The 19,963-nt window shown below is 38.6% G+C and overlaps 1 protein-coding gene across 4 annotated transcripts in view; it reads right to left on the reverse strand.

The window, feature by feature from the left end:
* Positions 1–19,963, reverse strand: part of NCOA2 (nuclear receptor coactivator 2) — a 186,551-nt gene that overhangs the window by 99,257 nt on the left and 67,331 nt on the right. For all 4 annotated transcript variants that reach the window (XM_085572213.1, XM_021543382.4, XM_021543379.4 and 1 more), the window contains one exon: positions 17,812–18,055. The gene's annotated coding sequence lies outside the window, so the exon portion shown is untranslated. The remainder of the gene's footprint in view (positions 1–17,811; positions 18,056–19,963) is intronic.

The following is a 19,963-nucleotide window of genomic DNA, read 5'->3' on the forward strand; positions in this document are numbered from 1 at the left end:
TGCAAGAACCCTCTGACCTCTATTGTCAGCACTGGAAAGTCTGTGCCTATCCCAAATAGTTAAAAGCTCATTTGGATTTAGCTGGATACAAATTTGACCTAATATTTGGACTTGAATTAAAGGCCAAGCATTTGAGATTTATGCTACTGTCACAGATCTCATTTCTAGGTAATTTAAGTGTGCTCCACTGAAGACCATTCCTTGTACTTTTTCAGGGGCCAAAACTGCTACAGAGAAATCAAATTATTAAAGTAACATATGTCAGCAAGAACATGCACAGCAGCTCTACAAACCCTGTGCTAGCTGCCTACTGTTTTCCAAGCACAGTTGAGAATGTTCACATTGAAGTGCAAAGGGCTGTTCTTGCAACAAGCCTATTCTTGCTTTCTGCATGCTTTGTATCTCTACCTATTCAAGACAAGTTATGTATACACACACGTAACATATGCCTAAATTAGTAACATATATAACGTAAATAGGAAGCAGAGAACACAACTCTTTCAATGACAAGTAGGACCTACAACAAATCCTAGGAAACATAATAAAAGAAAAATCAGTTTCTTAGAAAGCACACTGCTGGCATGTCAATTAGAAAACAAAGGGCTGGCTACAAGCACTAGCAGTTTTCTCTTACCCTGTAGTAACTTTATCATGATTTTGATGCCATGAAACTCTTACTTGCTTAGTCCAAAACCCAGTATTTGCCTCACCTATGACTATTCTTTTTGGTCTTATATTCTTTTTTTTTTTATGTTTATTATTTTGAAAACTACATTTGCACTTCTCAGACAAAGCTGGGTATTAACAGTTGAAACTAATTCCTTGGAGAAATATTATCACATACTTATACACATAAAATTATATTAGATTTCATACAATGAACATTTTTTCAGGTAGAGCTATGAAGGTATGACTTTTATTCTCGGGAGGCAAAGGAACAGACAAGACATCCATAACCTTACAGTCTGCATGCTGTGCATGTCATGTAGCAATAAATAATTCATATTTTGACCTTATGGGATACCTTTTACTCATGGATTTCAAAGAGCTTTTGCAAAGATGGATATATGCTTTATTATCGGAAGTTTATAGATCTCAGGATGAAGAGAGACATAAAATTACCTATTCAAGGTCATTTAGCAAGCCAGGTGTATTTAAATAGGTAGTATCAGGCATTCTACCTTTTTGGTTCAGGTTGCAACTTACAGGGACACCACAAGAACAGCCAGATATTGCCTTAAACTTCAATTAAACCTGCAAGAAAGTATGATGGATGTGATCTCTGTAAAAATACAGAAAATCTAAACATATTCCTGAGTGAGAAAGGAGAAAAAATTACTAACTCTAGGTATGTGGTAGCAGGTGGGTACAGGAATTCTCCAGAATAATCTTATGCAAGCATTCTGGAAAGGGCACTAGATTCACAGGCGGAGCTGTCAGGATCTGCTAAAGAGGGATGAAAACAAAGCTGTCTTCCTCCACAATGAGATTTTCTTGGAGACCATATCAGTTATCAGAATGAACCTGAAGAAAGTAGAAGCAGTTCTACAATAAAAATTATATAGCGAGGTGAACAGTAGAAAATAATACATTTTAGGAAGACTGATTCTATTTTCAGCAACTTTCCCATAAGATACACTACCAGCATTTAAGGTATGTAAACCAGAACTAACCACATTAACTATTCTAATAAATACTCTTTTATTTTCATTTGCTAAAAAAGTAGCACTTCCCCTGATGTTAATAATTAACTCCTGAAAAATATTTTAAATAAAAAATAAATTTACAAAAAGCTTTGTATAGAAAACAACTCCAAAATTATATATGAGAACATCTGTGAGAATGTAGCACTGGGAAGACAGTTTGTTAGTTAACACCACAGCAATAATGCTTTGGATTAAATACTTAAGTTTTGCAATTCTCTGAACTGCCTTACCTAACATTAAGTACAGGGCTCCATTCATGGCCTTCACTGTAAAGATTGTGTGCAAGTGCTTTCTTGAAGTAAGCTTGGAATATTTCTTACCTTTCAGGATGGAGTCCTCATGTTGTCTCAGACTGCTAAGAACTTAGAAGCATATAACATGCATAAATTATCTGTTTAGCTGCCCTCTGAAGTGCAGCAGTAGCAGGACCCAAGGTCCTTATGTATTAGCCAAGAAAGATAACAAAGATATAAGCCTTGGGTTGTTTCTTTGTATTGCTCATGTTTGCTTCCTTCTCCCCAAAGAAAGAAGGTACTATAATCTGCCACAGAGGGAGCTTACTCTGTTCTAATAACATGATGCTTAAACAAACCAAAGATACACATTTTACACAGGGAAAAAATTATCACCACTGTTATCACTACTGGCTTATAACAATTGGTAGCAAACCACTATTTTATAAAAGGTCAGCATTTCAAAGGTAGATTTAACTAACAACACCACTGAAATGTTTCCTTTACACAGAATTAGGTGTCAAAAAGAAAAAAAGAAATAATGAAAACACACACTTTGTATATACACCAAAATGAGGTAAACCCAAAACCTAGTGACTGGCAAATCAAACTACCATCAAGGAGAGAAAAAAACCTATTCTGACTTGTCTATACAATCAGAATGAAATGGAGTTTACAGACATCCAGCATAAACTAAGAAAAGACAGATTTGCCAGAATTTTCCTGGGATTAATTAAAGTGGAATTATTTAAATCCTTCTCTCCTTTCCAGGCCTCTCCAAGTTGAATTTAGTCCATTTAGGTAACAAATTCAAAGTAGACAGGAAGGCATGTGCTATTGTCAAATCAGAAAAGCAATCTGGTTTAGAGAATTTTTTAAGCTTTCAAAATACAAAACCATTCAGAAGACCAAACAAAATACATTCCTCAATTCCTTTGTGCAAGTGGAGTCCTTCAGACAGACAACAAAATGTGCCCCTCATGAATAATTTCCTGCACAAGATTTACATGAAACCCTCAAAAGTCTTGATGTTCATGCCCAACTGCAAAACATATTTGATGCAGCAGAGAGATAAGCAATGCTTGTTGCTGGAGCTCAGTCTCTGATTCTCCTACCCTACAGCTGGTGTGTAAACAGGAGTATCAGCATTGAGGACTGGGATAAACACAAGCCTTGGTGCAAAAGGTGAGGGACCATTACCACACTCTGCACATGTTTCATCACAGTCTGCCCCGTACCTTCTCCGTACTTAAGCTCCTTACCTTTTTTTCACTGCTACTTTCACCACCTGTGCTTAGGCAGAAGTCATTATAAGCTTGTTAGCTGTAAGTGGTCACGTCCACAAACATGGGGAAGGGTTGGTGCTTGGTGCCAATCAGCTTTCACAGCTTTTAATCTGCACCCTACCAGTGATCCCACTGTCCTAAGGATTGACTATCAGGAGGTCAAAACTGTTCCCTGAGCCAAGAGAGGCACAAATGTCATGTTCCTGGTTCCCTCTCTTATGCTGAAAGCATGTATCACCCTAACTCCCATATCTTACAGAAAATGAACGTGTCCAGTTACTTCTTTGATTTTGAAAGTATTTGTTATGTCACCAGACATTGTGCAAAGCCAGAGATCTTCACAGCTTAGGCAAGGAGAAGAGAAAATCTCCGAAGATCTGCAGAGCTCCCCACGCCTTTACAAACCAAGAGTATCAAATTCAACACTTTCTTGTAAGAAATATCTCACCTTGATTTTGATACTTTGTGTGGGGAAAAAAAAAATAGATCTGAATCTGAGCCCTGTCTACATTTTCACTAGCAACTTAAATGTATCAAGAAAAAACATTCTTTTAGCTAGGTCTGTATGGGCAAATCACGGCTTTTATGCTCCAATTACACAGCCAGCACTTAGTTTGGTGAGCAGCACCAAAACAGCTGTGTTATACTGTACACTATGACTATATTCTGTGTATTAGTTTATTTGTAATGATTATATAATGGTTTATTGACAACTTAAAAACTTCTCAATATCCAAAATATTCTTGTGACAATAGTTCAGTTACAGAAACCTAAATATTACTGGTATGGTGGTGATGATGCCCTCCTGCCACACTGATTTCAAGCCCAAGTTAAACCAGGTAAGCACCAACTCAGGTGAGCAATACCTCGATAAAGGACAACAAGGAAAGGTTCCACCAGGTTTGGAAAGTTGTCTTCTGGAGGCAGAAAACCCCCACCATTTTACTTGAAACTGTATGCAAGGTGAGGTCTAAGAAACGACAGCTTTTGTCACTTACTCTTTCACAGCACATACAAAGGAAAACTAAATTAGATATTTAGATAACACTAAAAGGAAACTGAGTTTACCCTTATTGCACACAGACGTTTCACCTACTTACCAAAGGGTAGATAAGAACTTTTTGTGCCACTCATAATGGAAACCTTCGTACTCAGCTTTGAGCAATACTAGAAGAGTAATTTTAACTATTTTATTTCCAGCAATGGTTAGGAAATACAAGCATCTATCTTATAATGTGGCAAGAAATGATGACCAGAATTAAAAGAAGAATATGCAGGCATTATAAACCACAGGTCACTGATACAGGTTTAATACACCCCCCCCAGTTTGGTTGATGTGTTAATAGGTTTTGTATTTTAAAGCAGCATACAGGGTATTCATCAGGTAACTATAATTGTTCAGGATATTTCAGGAACTGGAATACAAAACTAGTTATTTACATAATAGCTGTGAAAAGTGCACATCCTTCAATTAGATTTCTATTTTAATCAGTGAAACTGTGGGAATAATTCCACAATATTTCAATATTTCAATAATAACATTTCAGTAATAATGCTTCAATACCTTTTTATACTTCAGAAAGAAGTAAATTTGAAACCCACTTCTTTAATTAATTTCCCTTTCTATTTCATGTATTAAGAATAATTTTTTCTATGGAATTGTTTTTGGATTTGTATTTCTCAACTACAACAAATTCAGAATACCTCTATGAAGCTGCTACTTATGAGACAGAAAGCTGACCACAACAGCCCCTAGTTTCAGGTGGAATAGCTGTCATGCAAAAAAGCCTTAATTCATTAAAGTGATAACACAACAACCACCTAACACTGAAAAATTATGCTACTACCTTTAGATTACAATTACTCAATGAGGCTCTAATGAGGTCTGTGGGGTAACCCTGCCAACCCACTATCTCTGGGAGAGGCCACGACAGCGTCCCCAGCCCAGCCTCCACAGGGAGCACAGGGCAGCCCTTGTGGCTGCGAGCCCACTCTGAAGAGCTGGGACATAACAGGTCCAGGCAAATTTTGAGTGCAACTCAAACCTGGCAATCTGAAAGCTGCTCATCTGTAAAAGAGGGGAATGCACCAGTGGAATTTTTAACTGACCTACAGTTTGTTTTGGTGTGGGTTTTTTTGTGTGTGAGGAGGGTTACAAAACTGTAGAAGGAATTAATCTGTGACAGTGGGTGCTGTTTGACATTTGAGGAGAGTAGTTTTCATTTCACTGCATTTTAACAACCAGAAAAGTTTCAAAATGTTGTGTGACCAGATTCAAACTCATGTAGTAGCAGTCACTGAGCTGTTTAAGTGCCTTAAAGCTTGCAGCAGCAGCTCTTTGCTGCAGGTACAGGCATGGCTAAAATGAACACAATTCATCTCCAAAAAGAAATGGAATTACACCCAGCAGTCTATGTACAGTGCAAGCTCCAGCATGATTTAAAAGAAAAAAAAAGCAAATCCAACCAACCACGCTTTATCAGTATTTTAAAATTCTCCCTTCCTCCAAAGAGCATTTTCCAGTATCTTATTTAGCTTACTACCATATGTTTGCAATTTCTACTCTCCGTAGAAGTCATTCTGAAAAACCAAAGGAAAATTTTTTGTGAACCACAAATATAATAAAATAACCCCCTCCATGAAATGGTCTAAAAAGCTTGGATTGCTTCTGCTCCACCTCTCCACATCTGGCACTCGCATCAGATTACAGGCCAGAAGGCAACGCAAAAAGACAGAAAGGGAGATAGTGGCTGGATCACAGCTAGAAGGAAGCATGCCTTCTCTAACTCACTCTTTTCCCAAATGCCAATACGTCAAAGCCTGATAGGAGAAACAATTGTGGGAGAAGTTTGCACACGTACATACACCAGATACACAAACATTGAACAGGCAGTGAATTACACAAAATATGCTCACATAACTTCAGAACTATCAGTCTGTGCCAAAAGTGCAACTGGGCTTCTGATTTTGTAACTGACAAAATTTACAGGAAATGGGCAATCATTGGTTTCTAATTCACAACACTTTCACTTCTTCTAATTTGCCATGTATTTCACAGGCACAATAAAACCAAAAGACACTGAATAATCTAAACGCCACAGTCTTGTTAAATAAGCAGTTTACTGACTGGACTTTTTGAAGTCTAAATTTTGCAAACTTAACTGGTTTAAAACTCAACCAGGAAGATGGATGAATCTACACAAGAATCCAAGGAGTTGATTGAAATCTACACAAGAATCTAAGGAGCTGATTGAAAGTGTTGTTTCCTAGAGCTCTCTCTGGAACCACATTCTCCTCATCCCTTCAAGCCTGCATCAGCAGCACAACAGCATAAAAACTTTCACTGAGTCTTTCAAGCTTAGAAATAAATCAACTGCAGTCTGAATTATCGAAATTATTTAGATGGTTCAAATGATTTTTTTGTTCCAAATGGACTCGGCACTCTAGTAGGGAACTCATAGAGTCAAACACAAGCAACAAAAGTGGAATTCTTCTTGCTAAACTAATTGATGGCCCTACAAAAACAAAATGCAACTGCATATTCAAAACTTTCAAAGACGTACTGTATTAGAGCTGCAGAGCGCCATCCCCTCAGTGCCTGCTGTAATATGATCATAATTGCTGTGAAAGGGCGAGAGACTGACTATACGTTAAATCCTGCCATCTGTAGGTGCTTTACACAGTTCCATTTGCTGCTGCCGGGTCAAAAGTTTACCCTATTTTCGCTTGTTCATAACCAATCACACAAGCCTCTGCTATGCATAATCTTTGACCTACTCTCAAAGCAATTTTTGTATTATATAGTCATATGATTACACTGAAAAAACCCACACATTTTATTAAGAATACAGTTCTTGTTGGTTAGCTTTATAATTATTATTATTTCCATATTCAGTAAGCGTACTGTACCGACCTTGTTCTTCCCAGTTAACTCCCTTGGAGCACAATCACAGACCCATGAATTCTCCAACATTTCTGGCTAGTTGCAGTCCAGAACCACATGCAAAACAGAGCTGGAAAGCATTCACAGTATCTGTCATTTTAGAAATAAGGGGAAAGAACTGCTCGATCTGTACTAATAGGGAGAGAAGACGCTTTGTAAACATTTAAATTAATGTTCATAGTAAAAATAAAAAATGTTTCTGAAAATTAGGACAGCCATAAGAATATCCCTATATATTTACCTTAAGAACTAAATATGCAAAAATATACTTCATGGAAGCATTTATCCTACTGATATTATTATTATTAAATATTAAGGGAACAAGTAGTTTCATGAACAACAGAATTAATTAAGCCTCATCTCCCGCAGATTTATACATCCTGGTTGATTGACTTTGGTGTCTAGAAAGGTGAAAGCTTTGAAGGAAGCTTTTCCCACAGCTGGGACATTTGTTTAAAGCTTCTCTTTTCCCATCACTAGGATTCCCAGACAACTAACAAGATTATTTCATGCTGCAACCTTTCCCTCTCTCAGGGCACCTTTAGGTGGTTCCACCTATACTCAGCTACTTATCTTCACAAAACCTGCAGGATCTGAATTTCAAGCCCTCCACTGTGCCAAAAAAATGTGATCAAAATCAGCAGTAGGTTCAAAAGATAATGCGGAGAATTGAAGGGATGTGTGTGCATGGCGTGACCTCATGAGCCTTGTTTCTGTAGAAAAAGAGGTCAAAAATAAAGGACAATATTCAACCTTCTTGCTATTTCACATAAAGCTAACTTAGAAGGACCCAACTAAACAGCTGGCTATACTAATAGATCACCTAAAAGTAACCCCACAACATTTAAATCCATATTGCATATTTTGCTAGACAGTTTTTAAAGAAAAGCAGACACACAGGCCCCATTTAATTTCTAATAGGAGATCAAACCAGATACTTTTCCACATATATGTATTTTACTGTAATCTATGAATTGTGATAGATTTGTGATGTTTAAAATTATTTTTAATCTAGCATTTATACAATTGTGTTCAGTCTTCAAGAATATAAACACAAGTCAGCACTTGCATGAATAGTTACATTGCTCCATTTCACATTTGACTTTTAGTTGCTAAACCCTTCATAAATGTAACAAGAGAATATAAAACCAGCCATTGCCACTGTGATCAGTGAAGTAATATAAACTAGAGAATAATCAATCAAGTAACAGCATTAAGCCATTTCCAAGCAGGTAATAAAATATGTTCACATGCAAAATTCTAATAGTTATGAAATCAAATAATTTACCAAGAGACAGAATAAAAAATTACCCCAAATAAATAAATCAAGATGTAGATTTTAAAGGCCAACACCAGTCTACCAGCTCACCTCTTTGGTACAGCAAAGACCATACAGAGGACTTAGCAGCTCTTACAGCAAAGATCAAGACCTTATATGTGCAAAACACATCTCCTTAGAATGCTATATATGAAGTCATATATTATTTCCATAAACTGCTCAGTCTAAGTCAATGAGATGCTTGGAAAAGAGAAAAAGCTAGTCAAAATGTTTCATTTTCACAGAGAAATAAATAAAACCCAAATTAAAACAGAAGTCAATATTTTAAAGCTGTGTGCCCATGTACACATAGCCTTCTCTCATCTGTTAACAGGACTGCTATCACCTATGATCCAGGGCAGGAACAAGTGAATAGTCTCTCGCCCAGAGGAAAGCAAGATGGATGCTGTTACAGGAAACCTACTCCACTCAGTTTATCAGCAGCAAAATGAACAGAGGAAAAAGCCCAGTATAAAAGAAGAAACAAAGAAAAGGCAACAGGACTGACTCCTAAGAACACAAAGGAGAAGGCTGAAGGCACCCAGAGGTATCTAAAACATGTCTCAACACAGGGAAATTTTTCACCTTGGCAGAACAGTCTGATCTAGAGCAGAGCTCAAACAACTGGAGCAACAACTTATCAGGAGATAAAAAGACTAAAGAAGTAAAGTTGAGAATTCAGGAAACCTGACTCAAACCCCAAGATGATCCAGTAGCATGGAAATGCTATAAAACCACTCAGTGTTTTAAATAAGTTTGTGCATCTCTTCTGATTTTCTTACAATACAAAACGTGATTTTAGAAAGTTTGCAATTGAGCATGAATTTATATTACTCTTTATATTACTGGGGCAATTTGGAGAATTTGACACTGGTCTTGGTAATATGGTTAGTTCACTCATATGGGCCCCATTCTTGATAAGGAGAAACAATCTGTCCCCAGCAAAGAGATCTTTCATGCCAGAGTCAGAAACTTTACAGGAACCTGATGAGGCTCCAGTGAATTGACAAGTACCAGGATTTTATACAGGTCCAGAGAGCAATGACATGAGGGATCTGTGATGCAGAATTTTTTCCTTCAGTTTTATTTAAGAACAACAATTCTGCTATACAATTAGAGAGAATTAGGTCAATTGCAGTAACTCCTTACAACCACATATATTTCTGTTTGACTGTATTGGAACTAAGTGAGCTAGATTATTTCTATAAATACACATACACAAAAGTAACAAAAAAAGTTCTTCTACCATCAGCTGACTGAATTATAGTAACTTGAGTCCTTAAAGATAACACCCAACTTGGACATGATTTTTTCTATTATTTTATTTTTACCTGAACCATTTTCATTAGTACAAGAGCCTAATGATTTCCTAGGCATGAAAATTCTTAAAACAATTAATTTAAAAAAAAAGTTTAAAAAATCATAAATCATATAAAAATCAAAATCTTAATTTAGTATTTAACCGTATGATCATAAAAACATACAACCAAGTGTGGAGACAATTGTTAGAAGCATTTCCTTTGGATGACATGCATAGATTAAAAAGGTATTCAGTGCTCTCATGTAATGGATATGCATATTATCTCGGGATAATAAAAATTTTATAGACTAGCACTGCATGACAATGAAGAGTACACATACAATTTTATTAACATTATTATTGTCTTATATATATACAGAGCTTCCCATCTTCCCATCTTCTTTTTGGGTTTAATAGTTACAGTCTCAAATTAATCTTGTAGTTCTTCTAAAAGGCAATATAAAACTGTAATATCAAAATCCACTAAAAAAATAGTATTTGACTTCTCAAATGGCAATTAGAAGTTTGAATCTGAATTACTTCATATGCAAATAAGGTGCTTTTAATATGGCAGAGGAGCTTGTAGTTGATAAGGGCATTTTAAACGAAGTGTTTTAAAGGATGTGGTTTTCTATTAAAAGAGGTCATCCATTACAAGGAGTTGGCAATTCTGTTTCAGTGGTTGGCTGTAGAACCTCCCACCAGCTAATTCTCGCAGACTTCACTTCCTAGTCCTTGAGGTAGTCACCAACCTGGCCAGCCCGCACATGCCGCAAGTAGCCATCCTAGAAATAATATCAAGATATTATCATGGAAATAAAGCCAGACCACAGGAGGAAGGGAGGCTCCTTCACTCCCTCAGAGCCAGCCCTCTAAACTGGATTGTGGCAGCGAAGCTGTTCTCCAACTCCTTTGGTAAAAAGCAGAGCAGATGGAAATTTCCTGTAGGCTGATCTTGGCCCAGAGACCACTGTTTGGATGATACTCCTCCACGAATAAGAGCAATCCATTCATTGCAACAAGCTGACTGGCCCTACTGTCTTTTACAACACAGCTCAGTCCAATCCCTTCAGTCAGTGATAAAGCACAGCGCAATGTGAGCACATTTCATCGCCTGTGCCCGGGTAGGAACTAAGCCATGAAGGAAAATATGGCCATGTCACGCTAAGCAAAGAAACACATGAGTAACTCTGGCAAGCAGCTAAGATAAGACATTTCTGAATGACTAAAGGTAATGTTTTATTGATGTTATGATAAATTATTACCTACGGACACAGAATAAGCAGACACAGCAGCACAAGCTGTGCAACCATACTCTTCAGAGTGGCAGCTGAATGTTCTTCTCTTAACAACATTGGAAGATAACAGTAGAAAGAAATCTTTACACAATAAAAAAATGTTATAAACCTGTTGTGTCCTGGAAGTTTCCAAATTTTATTTAGAATGAAATAAACACTTCAATGTATGTAACCACCATGGATTTTTTACAAGACTCAAAGGAGTTCTCACTTTTTTGGTCTTTCCTCGTCTGTCCATCATAGCTAAAACACTATGGAGCTCAAAGCAGAACTCTGTCCTGACTTCTGTTCCCTTTGCAATACCCTCTTTGCTATGCACAGGCTGCTAAGACTGCTTTTCCAAACTCCACTCAAACATGAGTCAAGGAGCTGGTCATTAATGTAGCTTTTCTGGTTGTTCCTGTTACAACCAGATGGATCTACCAGCTTTTCCCGAAGAAATTAAAACATTGGAACAGGATGAAATAGTCCCTTTAAGGCCTAAAGACAAAAGGTGGTCACTGTGAATTTATGATATTCTACTATTTATCTGACAGTTGAAGAGGAAAGCCAGGAAAGGGAAGGGAAATGTTCTATATTATGTTGAGAACAGAGGAATTGCTGTTGAGCTCTGCCTAAAGGTTTATCACAGGGCTTTGCAAAATGCAGTGCTCTCTATCACATGAAGAAAAGGCACACTCAATCACCATATGGAGCCAGTGCTTCCCTGCAGAAAATCTCCTGGGTGAGCAAACTTTACCTGGAAAAGGCTCCTCAATGGTCCTTTCCAGCAAGTAGAGTACATGGGGAATATTCAGTAGGTATTTGCTGCTCAAGTGCATTATATCAGCAGAGACAGAGAGTGTACAGGCCTTGTCTGGATGAAAAGTTAGGGCTCTCTTCAAAGGCTCTCCAAGCAGCCTAAAGCATATTTAAACCAACCCGAGAGTGTACGGGACCAGAAGAGGAACTCTTTCTTATCCTTTTGTACTCAAGCTTTTCTGTCACACTAAGTGCATGGAGTAGAGTCAAAGGCAGGATGGCTGAATAAACTCAGAAAAAAGCTGTCCAAAAAAGCTGAGCAATCAGCCCTCAAAAAATTAATGATAAAAGACTTTGAATAAAGCCAATTTGTAATGGAATGTAAGAAGGGAAGTCCCTAAAGAGAAAAACTGTCTACCAGCTCTGCAGCAGGTTTTGCTGCCCCATGCAGTTTACCATGGCAAGATGCCAAGTTGGCAAGTCTCGCTCTTCTCCAAGGAGCCTGGCAGAGATCCAGCCACACTCACAGGTCTCGTTACTGCTGCCAAGCTCGAGGGGCAACTGAAGACCCTCTTCTGTGAATCTGCAGATCTGGTTATGACTGGGGACATTTGTGTTTCAAAATGTTCTTAACCAAGTCAAGTTCCCTCTGTGTTTATACAGTGACTGAACAGGCGAAACAGAATACTTAACCCAGCTACAGAAATGAGCCACAGATTGTTAATTATATGGCTATTTGCACTTTGACTGGAAGAGGAAGTAAGCTGGTTATAACTACTTTGGGCTTTACTCCTGCAACTGCATTGAAACCACATTTATGACAGCTGAAACTATGCAATTTATATAAATGTAGGCGCTTCCTGTTTTTGAAACAAGTCGTGGTCTGCTTGCCCTTACCTCACAGTAACATCACTGGAACCAGAATGTATTAAATGTGCTCAGTGTTACTGACTTTATTATCTTAATTTGCTAATTATTTTAAAATGTGTAGATAAAATACATATTTTGGAGTACTGCTGCCAAGCATATCTATTCCTAGGACCTAGCTGTGCCCTTTAGGCATTAGGAAACACATGTTTTTCACATGTGAGACTGAAATGCCCAGCTACCACCAGGGCATGCTCAGTCCCTGGTGACGTGGTCATAGTCACTCTCAGATAAGGAGGCAGGTGTGTCACACTCCAGTGGTAGGCAGGCTGCACCTGAACTACACATGCAGGCAGACCTAACTTTTTCCATTCAATATGCAGTATTTAAAGTAATTTGTAATAGCAGCAATAATGAAAACCTTATTACTTTGCACAGTGTAGTATTCATTCTTCATTCTGGCTAGTGTATGTTCAATTTTATAGACAGTGTGTGTGAGGAGTAACCATAGCCTTACTAGCATGAATTGAAGACAATCACAATTTGACTAGAAAATAATTTTGCAAATATTATTTAACAAACCTAATAGGAAGGAGCATGTTTCCTGTCCTTTTCCCTCATTTTGCTTATTTATGTTAACTGAACTCACAAACCAAACTTCTTGAATGAGTACAATTACGTAAATCAGCACACTTGCTTTTCCAGTACAGTCATTTTCCTACAAGATTACAGAAGGAAGACTGATGCTACTATTCAAGCAGAAAGCAAACGGATATCCAGTAATTCCTGATGATAAAACCTCATATTTCAGACCATTAGATCCCACTCTTTGGGCTTTAAGAACTCTCTAGCTTCACAGTGCTAACAGAGTAAACAATTACAGAACTCTTAGTCTCACACTGTCAGAAAATTAAATAAGAATTCAGTTTCAAAATCTTTGTGTAAAAACCTTCAACTGGAAGAAACACTAAAGCTAAAATTTCAAAATTGCACCTGATTGATTTATTTCTCTCTACTTTAAAAGTAAACACAATATACAGGCAAGCAGGCATTTCTTAAAAACACTTCCCATGGTTGCCTTCTCAACCAAGGCATGGTTTTGAAAGCAATTTACAACTACAAGAGCTGGGTCCTGCCATCCCTCTCTTCCAGGCCATCTTCAGCACAGACATTGTCCAACTCTGCAGTTATAAAGGTCAAGAGCCAGCCAAGTGACTCAACCAAGAATTCATCGAGCTGTCCTCTGGTTTGACTCCCTGAGCCAGCTCAGCCCAGAGCTGTGGCTGCAGTGGCACTGGCACAAGGGAGAGGGGTAACACCTCAGCCCAGAGGGTCCAAATCGCACTTCTGGAAGCTGTCAGACCAATGCTAGCTGCCATGATGTCACATTTGTGGCATCTCCACAAAAACCGGCTGCATGTTCAGTCCCTAACCTCCAAACAAGAGAGGACACATAAAAATCCAATTCATGATGTCCACACAGAGCTGCCCAGACTGAAGAGACTCACTGAGCTACAAAGTCTCTTCTCATCTTCTGACTTTTTTTCTGACTGAAGCCCACTGTTTCTACAAAGAAATGCTCAAGTCTAGATCTTCAAAAACTTATTTCCCAAAGTAATGTGAGCATTTCTAATAAGGAGAAGAAAAAAAGAACTTAATGAAGGCAACCCAGATTAGCTAAATGACACATCATAGTGGAACAATTCTGCTGTTAAAGACCATGCAGATGTTATGATGGAGGCAAAGAAAGCCTTTCTTTAGCTACAGCACAGCTGCTGCATACAACTTCAAAAAGACTTGGCACAGGATTTCAGCCACAAAACTTTCCCCTCACTTCATTTCATGAACGTCATCTGCAGCCACAGTGAGCCGTACCAAGGACAAAACCAACACATGGGGAGTTCGCAACACCTTATCGGCAGAGGGGCAGCTTTTTGCACCAGCAGTACTCACATGCACATTCAGAAAACTTGTATACACATCTCCATTCCTCCTCAGCCCAGCAATCCCTCAAAAGTAATGATATCCCACACTGCTGTCCTCCTATTTATATCTCCATTATCTCCTAAATCTAAGAAGATTAACAAACTATATAATTAACAAATATTACCGCTTAAAAACCAGCTGTAATAAACAGATCATTTCCTTTACTTTTTAAGTAACATTAGAAAGTATTATCAACTTCCAATCACATCCCTCGTGCACTAAGCTACTCTAGACACCCTGACCACAAAGCTGAAAATATCATAGCTTACAATTAGACTGGATGCACATGGTTAATGCCAGTCTTGCATTTTCCATGTAATATACGTAGCACAACGAAAGTGTATATTCACTGTCTAAATTCAAAGTCCAGCTTTCCCCTTTAAATAAGTCGAAGTATTACAGCCAGTGATAGGTAGTAAATAGGAAGAACTTGCATTGATTTTATAATACTTAATTGTAAAGCACACAGAACTTAACTTGATCTGCATTACATTTGTGATTTGCTTTCAGTGATGATAGTGTCAAGAGATATACCTGAAAGCTTTAAGATGCATGTATGTATATGAGATAAAATCAAAACATTTCTTTTCTGACATAGGGGAACAAAATCTTGGGAAAACTGTTTTTAATTTCTCCCTTTTTTCTTCTCTTATTATTCATACAATGTCAGCTTGTTGATTGTAAGACACTCTTAGGCATCTAGCATGTGAAGCCATAAACTGCTTTGTCACCTTCAATATTTTTCCCATGTCTGCAAATCTAAAAAGGATCAGTCCAAATAAGAACACAGCAATAGAAGCAACTAAAACTCTATTAAAATTTAAACTTTGTAAGTAAAACAGACTAGGGAAAATGCAGAAATAAAGAAATAGAAATGCATTGGAAGAGGATTTTTTTTAAAACCTGCTCAACTACTTCACTACCAAGAACTTGATACAAAGCTGGAAGCCTACAACTTTAAAGACTACTAGTAATATTGATTAAAAACAGTGAAGAAAACTCATTAAGCTAAAGGTGAAGCTTGAAATACTAGAAATATTAACCACAGTATTACTGTATTCATAAAAATAAAACATTTTGACATGATCTTTAATAATATTTTAAAAAAAGTAAAGAATATGGGCTCTAACCCCCTGACTCTACTGATCTTATAAAACACCATCTACTTTTCAGAATTAGCAACAGGCTCATGAAATTGAACCAATTTGTTCAACAGATGTTTCAGTTGACTCAAGAGAAATTTTACTTTTCTATTGTAGAAATAGAGTGAGCTGAGTAAAATTCCACTCTTATTAACAGCATTTGAAGTATATTAGCTCATCATTAGTTGCCATTCCCACTCCTTCTTTCTTTGACATAACAGAAAACATTTTCCACACCGGATTAGACGTGACACTGAAATAAAGTAGGCACATTGATAAAAACAAGTCACCCTCCTTCTCTCCCCCTACCCCTGTTTTATGGACACGCAGGAGTGGCAGAGTTTCTGTTTTCCTTGGCGCTCCTGTCTCACATTAGCCGATAATCTCCCCGGTGTGGCTGTGCCAGCGCGCTGCCCTGCAGGCCCACAACACCCCTGCTCTTCCAGTCCCGTGCTTTCCTCCTGCGGGCTCTGCCAGTGAGATCCTTTCGTAATGTGTGCTATTGCATCAGTCTAATTGCAACATAACTCTCAACACTCCAGATAAAGCAAATAATTTCATTTTTAACTTCTGCTCATAAAATACAGATTGTTTCCCCGCCACCCCCACCACTTTTTTTTTGTTTATTTTCAAAGATTTAAAGAAAGACTTGCACAGCAGCAGTCAAACAAAAATGCCTCATGTTTTCTTAGAAAGCAGCACTTAGAAATGTTGCTCAACACCTAAAGCATTAGTGCAGCCTTTCACAGAGCCATATGTAGCAGATCCCCTGTGAGCAGATTGGAAGAGGAATCTTGCTCTGTGTATTTAATATAATATTCAGCCATTATCAAACCTTCATGGTTTTTTATTCTTTCTCTTCCCTGCAATAGAGAGAAATAGCTTATCTGGCAAACACACTCACTATGTTTCTAGGCACTGAAAACATGCTCGTGGTTAATTCATAAAACCTGATTTAATGTTAGGTATTTTGCATTCAGGTTAGGTAAGTTGAAACAATATTTAGCTTAACCATGCATTGGCCAAAAAATTCTCTGTTATCTACTGATTACAACTGCATTGTAACTAGCTGTGGACATCACAGTGGAAAAATACAAACCCCATGCCTGAGGAAATGCAGATGAAATTCTGACTCCAAGCCATTTTGATAGTGGGCATTACAAACACTACTTGGTATCTGATACAATAACCAGGCACAAGAGTCATGTGCCTGCAATGAATGAATTTACATGTAATTTTAACTTTATGTACATATATTATCTCAATTGACAGCACCAAAAAATGCTGTGCTTCTTGCACCCCAAATCATCTTGCATGATACGAATGTCTACACTAAAACTAATCTGGATGCAAGCACTCATTGGAGGAAATATCAGAAGCTAAGTCTCAGAAAACCTAAACTTTGCCTTTGTTTCCTTTTGTGGCATGGTACATGTCACAGTTATGTCATACCATTTCCACAGCACCTCTGCGCCATTCAAAAACTCACAAAATTACCACTAATCAAAACAATAATCTGTTTAACTCTTGGCATTTGGGGTATGGTCCTATACCTGATTTACTGCACACTACTCAAACTTCTTTTTGGACGACAGAACAAGTGATTTCTTTGTGAATTCAATGGTGCAGCTGAGTGCTCCATCAACATAATGGTTAGTCCTAACCTTACTCTGTTACTCCTAACTTACAATAACTGTGTTATTCCTAGCTTCCTAACTAAAGCAGTGACAGCTTTAAGGTCAAAGTGATTCTCCAGTTCTGAAGACAAATTTGTCTCCAGTTTGGCATAATTCAGGCCTAATTTTTTCACAGCACTTGGCATTATGTTGTGGTTTATATAGCACCTTCAAACCTCAGCCCCCACTGCCTCACCCCCAGCCACCAGTGGTCTGTACTTTTCCAAGTAAGATCTGAAGACCTCAAGTCATACACAAGAAAGCAAGACACACAGTGAGCAAAGACGTAAGAAAAGCTAGGATCAAGCAGCTTACCTAGCATCACCTAGGAAGTCTGCAGCACAGCCAGGAAGGGAGTCCCGCACGCCAGGGCAGCATGCAGCTGCACAGAGCACCAGATTGGCTCCTGCCTTCTGCAATCCCCTGCCTCGTCCACCACGCACGTCCTGACTTCTGCTGGAAGTGAGGTGGGGTACTCCAGAGAACAGCCTTCTCCAATGCATCAACCAGATTCATTCCCAGAGCAAGTCCATCCTGTGCATGGACCAGAGTGAGAGCCCTGCAAGGGAAAAAAAACCCAGTACATCAGCATGTGACTTAATACCATCAAATTGAGGGGCTTCCTCACAAGGTGCCAGACAAAAGACATTTCCAAAGATAAGCTCAGTTTTGACAATCCTTGACTTGGACACCGCCACACTGGAAAAATGTTTGCATTCACCACTTCTAGAAATAAGAAACTGAGGCATCAGACATTGTCACACTGGCATCCATAAAAAAAGAGCAGTTGGTTTGAAATCTTCAGACGTACCATGCAGCTTTTGTGGGAAGGTAGTATCAGGTTGGCTGCAAATGTGAAATTATTTTCTGCATGGAAATTAGTCATAGGTGATGACTGAAAACATTATTGAGGAGCTTCTACTGAAATCAGAGTGTTTAATTAATATTCAAGATCTCTGGGCCTTCCAGAACAAACTTCTCTGCCTGTTTTCCTCAAGCCATATCCTCTGGCCCATGTTGATTTAAGCCTGGTCCTTCTTCATTCCTACCTTCAGCACCCCTGCCAAGTCTCTCCTTATCCTGCTCCCCAAGGATTTTTATCTCTCCCAGCTCAGCCACTTCCAGGCTTGGCTAGCAGTGCCACACTCTCCCCTTGACTCCCCGTTCTTCCTTCATTCCCCCAATATTAACTCTCACTCCCACACCACGTCTGCCTCCTTTGTTCACAGTCTATGGCATTTTGGGGCCAGGACCACCACACTAGGGTCCCATCCATGTCAATGTCCCATGGGTTTGCTTCTGACTCTCAGGCACTGGGGTACAAATCCAGCTTTCCTCCCCTCTTCCAGGCACACAGCTTTCAGATGCCCAAGACACCATGTGAGCTCTGTCATTTCTTTAAAAAGTTAAAGTTTGTTTCGATCTGAGAATTTTGCACTGCTGAGAAAGGCAAAGCTGTGACTTGTCATGGGTTCTTCTTCCCCAGTGCCCTTCACCAGCACTTCCCACACTCTAACTCTGAGCCTCTTTCAAAGGGAGGGACATGGAGCATTTCCAAAAAAAGACTAGGTTTTTTTTTTGTTTTGCTTGTTTGTGGTTTTTTTAAAAATCTACAATGAGAAACAACTTTTTCCACACATGCTCACAGAGAGCTATATTATTTTGGCAGCAAAAAAAACCCAAAAATTAAGCTGGCAGCAACTACCTAGCCCCAAAGGCTAACATTTTGTAAAGTTATAAAAAACTCCAAGGAACACCCTATACTGGGAAGAACCAGGCAGCCTTCCTTACTGCAAATTCTGGCACTCTCCTTTCAGCTCTTAACAGCTTAACTCATTTAGTTCACTCCAACAAGACTGTGCAAATCTTACCACCTGAGTGGTCAAACTCAGAAGTAGCAGCAGCTGTGGGTGGACAGTGCTGGAGTGAACCCCATGCCATGCACGCTGCCTCTGCCCTCACCAGCAGTTTTGTTGCATTCCTACAAGCAACGTATCGACAGCATCATCGGACAGCACGCAGCGCAGCTGGCATTTCTTCAGATGTTTTCATCCTGTAAGTACCAATGACTGCCTCAAAAGCTATAGCTGCTCAAAACGTACTTCTAGGCCACGAAGACCTGAAGTAAAATGGGTTAGCTTCATTCCTGATTAAGGTCACACAAAGCTAATAGAGCTAATTTAAGCAAAACCATTTTATTTTACATTTGCAGTAAATCAAGAACAGCCCTGTAAAAGTTACAAAAGGGAAGGATAACTTCATACAGTACTATTGCTTGTGATCGCCTGTCCCTGTCAGGAGTGGAAATAGCCTTCTTAAATGAAATATTGGGAAGCTTCTTCTTTCCTTTTCTCTATTTAGCTATTTAGTTATTTATCTCAGCATGAAAAACAAATGTAGCATGCTGTCAAGTAATATACAAAGGAAAGCATATATATACATATAAAAGAGAAAGGAAAACCTCTCA

Source organism: Lonchura striata, chromosome 2 (genome assembly GCF_050655825.1).
Source record: "Lonchura striata isolate lonStrDom1 chromosome 2, ASM5065582v1, whole genome shotgun sequence".
Classification (NCBI taxonomy): Eukaryota; Metazoa; Chordata; class Aves; order Passeriformes; family Estrildidae; genus Lonchura; species Lonchura striata.